Below are 9,662 nucleotides of genomic sequence, written 5' to 3'. Positions count from 1 at the left end.
CTACTCCTCATTGTCGGAGATATCGATGACGATTGGCTCCTTGGAAATGGAAGAGGGCGAGGCCTCCGCATCGTGGGTGCCCTCGTTCTAGTGGTGAGTGTACTGAGCCGCTCCGGGCACCAACCTGCTGGCTCTCGAGATGAGGTAAGCACGTGCACGCTGAGAAAACACCTCGTAGTCTTCGTTGAAGGCACCGACAGTGGCCTCGAGAAAACGCCACAAACTGTCGTTTAAAGCAGCCAACCGCGTCGCGGCGTCGGCGCACGAGGCGTCAACGGTGGCCTCGACGGCGAGGTGCTCCTCCAAGATCTGGGGGTCGGCGCGAATGGCAGCCATCGCGACCTCATCCGCGCGTGCGGCCGCGATTTGCTTCTCCGCTGCCAAATTCTCCGTGAGGTCCTGGCTATACTGTGTGCACCATGGCTTAGGCCGGCGCTTATTTGGTGGAGGGGTCGGTGATTTGGGTGGAAGGTGTCGCGCTCGCGCCGGAGGACGGGGCATGTGGGATGTGGAAGGAGGAGGAGGATGGGGGTCGGGTGTGGATTACCTGCCTGGATAGGCAAGGCCGAGCAGCATGAAGGCGGGTCGCCGGCGAGGAGGAGGCGGCGCTGCAAGCAAGGAGTGAAGGTTGCAACTTGGAAAGGAAGGCGGAAAGAAGGGAAATGTGGCTTTTGGTAAGGGGGAGGGGGCGGGGAGGTAGATATTTCTACGGAAGCCGAAAATTTGGAATCGCTTCAGCAAAAAACTGGCGCGCAAAGTGTCATCAGACACGGTCCCTTATTCAGACACGATCCGAAGATATTTTGTGCTGCATCTCACACGGTTGGTTATAATAAACTGTGTGGGATCTACTTTATTTTTTGTCTTGATTTGAATTACATAATGGGGTCACAGTGGCCATGGACGGTGTTTGAATTGCTAGACCTTTTATCTGCAGTGATCATAAAAGAATTGGAATTATTCAGGGTTCGTTTGGACATTTTTATGCATTAAGTGAGTTTTCAATGCATTTATGTGCATAATACAAATTTGAACTACATGCACATGCTCCAGTGCATATAAATTCGTTGAAAAATCAAATCTTTGTCCTTGGGTGCATGCTTAGGTCCCATGCAAGAAATGGGAATGAATTTCAAACACCACGGCACCGTTGATAGCTGGCAAAACATTGAGATGCCTGGTTTTTGAATTCTAGTAAATCCAAAACTCGTCTGAAAATCATGAAACTTGGCATGCTATCATGGAGCGGCATCAACATGCCGTGGTAAATTTTTTGTCCCATTTGGGGCAGGTTTGGGCATATGCTTTTCACAAACCGGAGCTTCTCACAACAAGCATGATGGTTTTCGGTAGGGAACGTCCCACCTTTGGGGACAAAACGATATCCATTGCCTCTTATTGCTTTCAAATTTTTTTTCTCGTGTCAACACAGAACAACAGGCGTGTTGTGTGAATTTTTGTGATTTTTCGGGGTTCGTTTGGACATTTTTATGCATTAACTGAGTTTTCAATGCATTTATGTGCATAATTCAAATTTGAACTACATGTGCATGCTCCAGTGCATATAATTGGTTGAAAAATCAAATCTTTGTCCTTGGGTGCATGCTTAGGTCCCATGCAAGAACTGGGAATGAACTTCAAGCACCAGGGCACCATTGATTGCCGGCAAAACGTTGAGATAGTTTGTTTTTATATTCTAGTAAATCTAAAACTCGTCTGAAATTCATGAAACTTGGCATGCTATCATGGAAGGGCAGCCGACATGCTGTGGTATTTTTCGTGTCCATTTTGAGAGAAGGCGCACTCGAATAATGACAGCCAACAAAGGCATTTTGAAAAAAAATAGCTGCCACTTTAATATCTCAAACGTTTGTATAACTCAAACCGTGTGCGTTCGGTTAACCATTCACGTGACGCCACGTGTCTTGGTTTTAATGGATATAGGAGGTGCCGTGTGGATAGCTGCTTGACTGAACGGGAGGCGTGCGAGCGGAGTCCGGTGCGCAGGCTCACCGGGAAGCATACAAGCTGTTCAACGCAGGATCTGTGCATCTCTTCAACGCAAACGGTTCAGATTACGGTATGCAAATTAAAGCCAGACTTCGGCGCTAAGCCAAGAGACACTGCAATTTTCAAAATATGTAGCTAAAAATCAATATCACTATCTATTTTTTGCAACTAAAATTCAGTAATTAAGCATAGATTTCATTCATACTAGAGATTAAGCAGTCGTTCTCACCGGGAAGCGAGACAGCCTTGGACCGCTGCCCGCCTCGCTCCCACTGGTCTATATTAATGGCGCCGCCGAGCGGCCGCACCCCCATCCTCGCCACACACACAATTCCTCTCTCTCTCTGCCTGCATCCTCAACGCCGCTCTGAGTCCTCAAAGCCGTCAGTGTACGAGGATGCTGCCGAAGCGCCCCATCGGAGGGAGTGGCGACGCCGGGGCTGCTGAAGCACCGGAGCACGGCGTGAATATGGAGACAGAGGTTCCCGTCCCCGCCGACGAGGCGGAGAACGAGGCTGCCAACAAGCGGAGGCGGGTCGAGAAAGAACCGCAAGTGACTCCAGCAGGCCTAGACTTCATCAACAACCTCCCCGATGATATCTTGATAGTCATCATATCCCTCCTCCCAATCCAAAATCGGGCGAGGACAGCCGCCATTTCCTGGCGGTGGCGCACCCTATGGCTCCGCACCCCTGTCGACCTCCTCCACGCCCACAAGCTCTGCCATGGCTATCGCCAAAGCTTGGATGCGTTCTCCCAGATCCTTGGCAGTCAACATGGCCCAATCAAAGGCCTTATCGCGGGCAAGTTCCGTTACAATGGCAAGGAGCGAGCCAAGCTTGACGAGTGGTTCCGATCCCGCGCCATAGATCAGCTAGAGAAGCTAAGTTATAATGATGGGCATATGAGCTTGCTGCCAACGTCCGCGCTCCGCTTCACGCCCACGCTGCGCCTCGCCAAGTTCATGAACTGCCATGCCCCCCTTAATGATGCACCCGCTCTTTTTCTACAATGACGGAAGCACCACGAGCTCATCGCCGTCCGCATCCCAAAGGATGACATGGAGCGCCTGCTCTCCGGCTGTACTGCACTCGAGTTCCTTCGTCTTCAGGCGATGAATTGGTTGAGTACCTTGCACATCACCTCCAGGACTCTCTGCACTATTTATGTGTGTTGCTGGTGCTGCAATGAGAGGTCACAAAAGGTGGACCACAATATGGTCATCCAGGACACACCTTCACTTGAGAGATTACTTGTAGTTGATCAACAAGGACCAACAAGAATCAATGTCATTTCTGCGCTGAAATTGAAAGTGGTGGGCTACTCGTCTATCAAATACTACAACTTTCAGGTACAACAGTCGCCTTATATGCCTCTCCTTCTTGATATCAACGTTATTTCTAGTTTTGAAGATGTATGTTCGTCTGTCATCCAGCGAAGCTTCACCCAGACTCTGGGCACAGTGAAGGTCTTGGCACTAGAATCTGTCGTCCCCAACCTGGACCAAGTTTTCAGTCGCCTGAGATGCTTCCCGTGCCTGAAGAAGCTGTATATCGAGGTGATGTTCCTTTCCTGTTAAATGTTAACCATAAGGGAGTTCAATTTTTTGCACCTTTTCCCAAGTTTACAATGACAATGTACTACGATTGCTGAAGGAATTTTGGAGGATTTTAGGACATACACTCCCACCCCATATTGGTTGCTTCATTCATATGGTTACAATCGTCCATAAGCATTTCTCCTTTGGATTCATCTGTACTAGTTTTCTTAGGGAATTTTTCATCCAATCCAACCTCTTATGAAGAAGGCTACATGTTTCTAGATTGTAATCAAATGCCCATGTTAATCATGCCAGATCGAAGATGGCACGTTGGTGCATTTTACAAATCCTCCAAACCAAATGGGCGTGTAGCAGTGTTCAAAACTGCATGTAGGCACTAACACATTCTCTTCTTTTGTAGTGCATATTAGGCCCGGTGGAAGATGTTGATAACGACAATCACATCGAATGCCTGGATCTGCATCTCTCAAATATTACTTTGAACTCCTACCGAGGGACCCCACCGGAGATTACACTCGCCAGGTTCTTTCTTGCCAGAGCAAAGGTGCTGAGGGTACTGAGGTTGAACACGCATTTAATTAGGAAAGATAAATGGTATGATTATCAGAGGCGGTAGGTACTGCGGAATGGAAGTGCCTCGAAAAATGCCAAACTTCGTATTGGAAGAGCATATGGCAAAGCAATTGGAAGTTATTGTGTCAAGCCCATACATGACTTGTCACTGGCTGATCCCTTTTCAGAAATGACGCAGCTTGCAATGTTTGAATTTGGGCGTTGTAATCTTTGAATTTGAACCTTGCAATATTTATGGTATTTGTTATATTGAACCATTTATGTTCTCTTGTCTCAACGCAAACAGTTCATCCGGGTGAACCGCATGTCGTACATCGCACACACCTTGATCTGGCTGACCGTTTCTTTTGTGTTGCCTAATCACAAACAGTTCATCCAGGTGAACTGTATGTTGTACATCGCACACACCTTGATCTGGCTGACCGTTTCTTTTGTGTTGCCTAATTACAAATAGTTCATCCGAGTGAACCGTATGTTGTACATCGCACACACCTTCATCTGGCTGCCCGTTTCTTTTGTTCCTCCTCATCGAAAATGGTTAATTGAACCGAACCATATGCTCTGAATTGCACACGCAACTAAAATCTGAACCGTGTTTGATGCATCCGTCATCGCAAATGTTTTGCACCTTTTTGACGGGTTTTTTACACCACCGTTTGCGATTATTGCATCGCACACAGTTTCGTCGAAGGGTCTCTAATCGTAGTGTCGCGTTAGCAGCATCCTGCAGTAGTGCTATATAAATGTTTGCTTACCAAATTCCACTTACCGAAAAAGGCTTCCGCCCCGCTTTATATATAAAGCAAAGATCAACATCACCCGGTACAAATACACACCACCACCACACACGCACACACCCAAGGTAGGATACATAGGCGCTGAGCACAGCAACACCACACCTAGCACTAGCGCGGAGAGATGAAGGCGTATACGGTGAACCGTTGGCTCCAAGGCGGAACCTTGAGGAAGGATACGACACCGGAGCGCCGCCACCGCCCAATCCGAGGATCAGAGTTTCCCCTGGAGCAGCACAACGGGCAGTGAGAGCCACGACGATGCCTTCAAGAAGAAAACAAGCTTCGCCCCCGCCGGTCCGTCCGAAGATAGAACAGGTTTTCACCCCGGCCAACACTCACCGCCACCGAATGCCACGCCCCAATGACCATGCCGGCCACACGGCCATGGTCACCGGGCAGCGCCAAGCCACGAGCTCTGCCCATGAGCATTGTGCTACCACCACCAAGGCCGCCGCCCCGGCATCCAAGACCTTGACACCACCTCACCCGAGACCTGTCGCTCCCCCAACCAAAGAGACGAGCGGAAAGGCCCCGCCTTTCACACCCCTGAGCGGCCCCCAGCGCCGAGACCCAAAAGGCCAGCCAAAATTGGCCTCCATTGACCTGTCCTACTGCACTGGGGGCGAGACGAGCTCGGTCCTGCTGCCGGGCGCGAGACGAGCTCGGTCCTGCTGCCGGGCGCGAGACAAGCTCGGTCCTGCCATCGGGCGCGAGACGAGCTCGGTCTCGCAACATCGGGCGCGAGACGAGCAATGGACCGCAGCTGGGAGCAGGCCAGCCCTTCAACAAAGGTAGTGCCCGGACGACGAGGAGATGAATCGAAGGCTAACACAAGACGCTCACCGACGGTCCGACGCCGAAGGAGTCTAGCCGCTGCCTTGAAACGACCCCGACCACCACCATGAGCTACGACCACGCTGCGACGGCCCACATCCATGCCAAGACCCCGAGGAGCAGCCCCGAGCCACCTAGCAGCTGTTGCGGCACGCCGCCGAAGATGCATCCCACCCCCGGCCATGGATGTCTAGCGCCCCGCCACCCCAAAAGGAGCAGCCTGCCCGCCGACCGCCCCGCCACCGCCTTAGCAAGGTCGCCACCACCACCCACACACCCGCTACCGCCATCGCACGGATCTGGGATGGGGGACCAGATCCGCCACCAGCGAGTCCCCCGCCCCTCGGAACCCCACAAGCCGCCGCAGGGAAGGGGAGCAACACCACCGGGGGGCCAGGCCGACGAGGGAGGGGGCAGGGCCCAACGACCGCCGCCGATGCCGTGGAAGGAATCCCGCGACGAAGACCTCCACCACGCGGGAGAGAGAGGCCCCGCCGCCGCCTACGCCAACCGGTCTTTGGCCAGCGACGCCACCGGCGGCAACGAGGGAGGAGGGCCGGGCCGGGGCGCGAGAGGTGGCGGCGCTAGGGTTGGCTCCCTGAGTCGCCCACGGGAGCGACTCGGCAGCGGCCCGTGGGAGTGATCCAAATTCCACTTACCAAAGGCACTTCACTCCCCAGTAACGGCACCGGAAAAGAGTCTTGATGACCCACAAGTATAGGAGATCTATCGTAGTCCTTTCGATAAGTAAGAGTGTCAAACCCAACGAGGAGCAGAAGGAAATGACAAACAGTTTTCACCAAGGTATTCTCTGCAAGCACTGAAGTTATCGGTAACTGATAGTTTTGTGATAAGGTAAATCGTAACGGGTAACAAGTAACAAAAGTAAACAAGGTGCAGCAAGACGGCCTAATCCTTTTTGTAGCAAACGACAAGCCTGGATGAACTCATATATAATGCAAAGCGCTCCCGATGACACATGGGAATTGTTGTCAAGCTAGTTTTCATCATGCTCATATGATTCGCGTTCGTTACTTTGATAATTTGGTATGTGGGTGTGAAAGTGCGTTATATCGACTAGAGGGGGTGAATAGGCAATTTTTACAAATTCGTCACTAAGGAATTTCAGGGTGAGGAAATTCCTAAGTGACGAACAACTAGCAGCAGAATAAGTACTCAGAAGTAAGCATAACAAAGCAGTAGCACAGTCATCATGATGAAATGAAAACAAGCAATGAGTACAGGAAGCGTAAACACAGGATAAGCAGGCTGAAGACAGACTGACTGAAGAAATTGAACTGAGGAAATTGAGAAAGTCTTCAGTCAGAATCTTCAAACAGTAACGATCAGGTACAACAACACAGTAATGAGGAAATGAAAGGGTTGAGGAAATTGAACCAGTAGCTCGGTGAAGGCAGTGATTTGGTAGACCAGTTCCAACTGTTGTGACAGGCGTACGTCTAGTTGGATTGGCTAGGTATTTAAACCTGAGGACACACAGCCTCACCGTATTCTCCTTGAGCTAAGGTCACACAGACCTCGCCCAATCACTCGTGGTAAGTCTTCAGGTGACTTCCAAACCTTCACAGACTCGGTCACTCGGCGATCCACAATTTCCTCTTGGATGCTCTAGACCATGACGCCAAACCGTCTAGAAGATGCACAGTCTTCAAAGGTAACAAGCATCAGTTCCACACAGGAACAATCTCTTCAGTAATGCTCAATCACTTTGGGTTTGTAGGTGTTTGGGTTTGGGTTTTCCTCACTTGATGATTTTCGCTCAAAGTCCTCGGAGGATGGGATGCTCTCAATGAGAAGTGTCAGTTTCTCTCGGAGCAGCCAACCAGCTAGTGGTTGTAGGGGACGGCTATTTATAGCCTAGGGAGCAGCCCGACATGATAAGACATAAATGCCCTTCAATGATATGACCATTAGGTAGGTAGATATTTTGGGATAGCTGGCGCGTAACACAGCAACGGTCGGAAATTTGAGCTCTCAAATTCCTCAGGGCTAACATGTTCCTCACTTGTAGGCAATCCACACTGGCGAATTCCTAACTCCTCAGTCAGAACAAATTCCTCAGAGACCAGAAGATCTTCGTCTCTGTCACTGAAGAAATTGACTGAACTATATGAGATTTCCAATGGCTTCACTCAAAGGGATTGGTAGATGTAGGATTTTGAGATGAGCATCACTTGGAAACTTTTCCTTAGTTTTACCTCGACCCCCTTTAACAGTACGGTGTTTCCTATGACTCAAGAAAGAGAAAATGAAACTACGAAAACAAAAGTCTTCATGCTTCATGTTCCTCGCATGAATATCAAGTCTTCACGGTCACACCAATTTATTCACTTTCAAAGTCTTCAGAAAGCCAAAGTCTTCAGTTGAAGACATTCATTTTTAGGGGTCGACTTTCTCTGTAAATATCAAACTCCTCATAGACTTATAGACATGTGTACACTCACAAACGCATTAGTCCCTTAACCTATAAGTCTTCAATACACCAAAATCACTAAGGGGCACTAGTTGCACTTACAATCTCCCCCTTTTTGGTGATTGATGACAATATAGGTTAAGTTTTCAACGGGGATAAACCTATGAAGTGTAAATACTGATGTTGAGGAATTTGATTGCAAGATATAGAAGAACTCCCCCTGAAGATGTGCATATGTGAGTAATTTGCTTTTGAGTAGAAATGCACATTGTAGAGTAGAATCATGGAGATCTCCCCCTATATCTTGTAATTCATACACGCATTAACATATGATAGGAAGAATTTGAAATGCATGATGAAATATGGTTACTGATGTAATTCAGCATGCGTGCATCAACATATATGAGGAAATAGCATGCAGAAGAACATAGCAAAAGTATGAGACCACCATCGGACTTAAGTTTACAACTCAATCCAACAAAAACTTCAGAAGAACGAGTGTTGCAACTTAAAAACGCCCAAAAATTAGACCCGCTTGAAGACTAACTCAAATTTCTCCCCTTTTGTCATCGAATAACCAAAAGGGACGAAAAATGAGGACTAGCGCCCCTGACGAATATCATCACGAAGTAGATGGAGGAGCGCCAGCGTTGTTGGGGTCGTTTGTTGATGTAGGGCCTACCGCAGTGTCGTCCAAGTCTTCATTTTGATCAGTCTCGCGCGATGAAGAATAGGAGCTGGCCACCAAGTGAGGAACTTTGACCTTCTTGAATTTCTTCGAAGGTGGCTGAGAGCAGTCAAAGTCCTGCTTGAAGCCCATCTTCTTGAGATCTTCTTCACCGTAGAGATGAGACAAAACAACCCAGGTGTGATCAAATACTTCATGCAGATAGTAATGGTTCTTCTTCACAGAGTTCTGCGTGATTGTCATGTTCTGAAGAATTGAACCAAACTGTCGCTTGACCCATTTGTGGTTGTGATCGACCTTCTGATGAAGACTGAGGAGACTCTCACGATCAGTCATCACCCTTGGAGCAGTGCCTTGCGGATTCGGCTTTGGAGCATTTGCAGCAGTGTCATGAGTGGCAGAGTCATCATTGGTGGAGTAGGATGCGGCTTTGCGAAACTGGACATCCAATGGATGAGTGCCTTCATCAATAATAGCAGCCTTTCCCTTCTCATTAGGTGAGGAAATATGTCGTTTGAAGACCTCGATTGGGGGCAAGTAGCTGTGATGATTTAGAACATCATCCTTGTAGTTGATTGAAGACCTTGATCGGATAAATCGCATGATCCAGGGAGCGTAAGGCTTCAATTCAAACGGTGAAAGAGCTACATTGGCCAGAGTCCTCATGAAGAAATCATTGTAGTTGATAGGCACACCATGTATGATGTTGAAAAGCAGATTCTTCATGATGCCAACGACGTCTTCTTTATTAGAGTCGTGGCCCTT

Source organism: Triticum aestivum, chromosome 7D (genome assembly GCF_018294505.1).
Source record: "Triticum aestivum cultivar Chinese Spring chromosome 7D, IWGSC CS RefSeq v2.1, whole genome shotgun sequence".
In the NCBI taxonomy this organism is placed as follows: Eukaryota; Viridiplantae; Streptophyta; class Magnoliopsida; order Poales; family Poaceae; genus Triticum; species Triticum aestivum.
Note: the sequence above shows the minus strand (reverse complement) of the source record.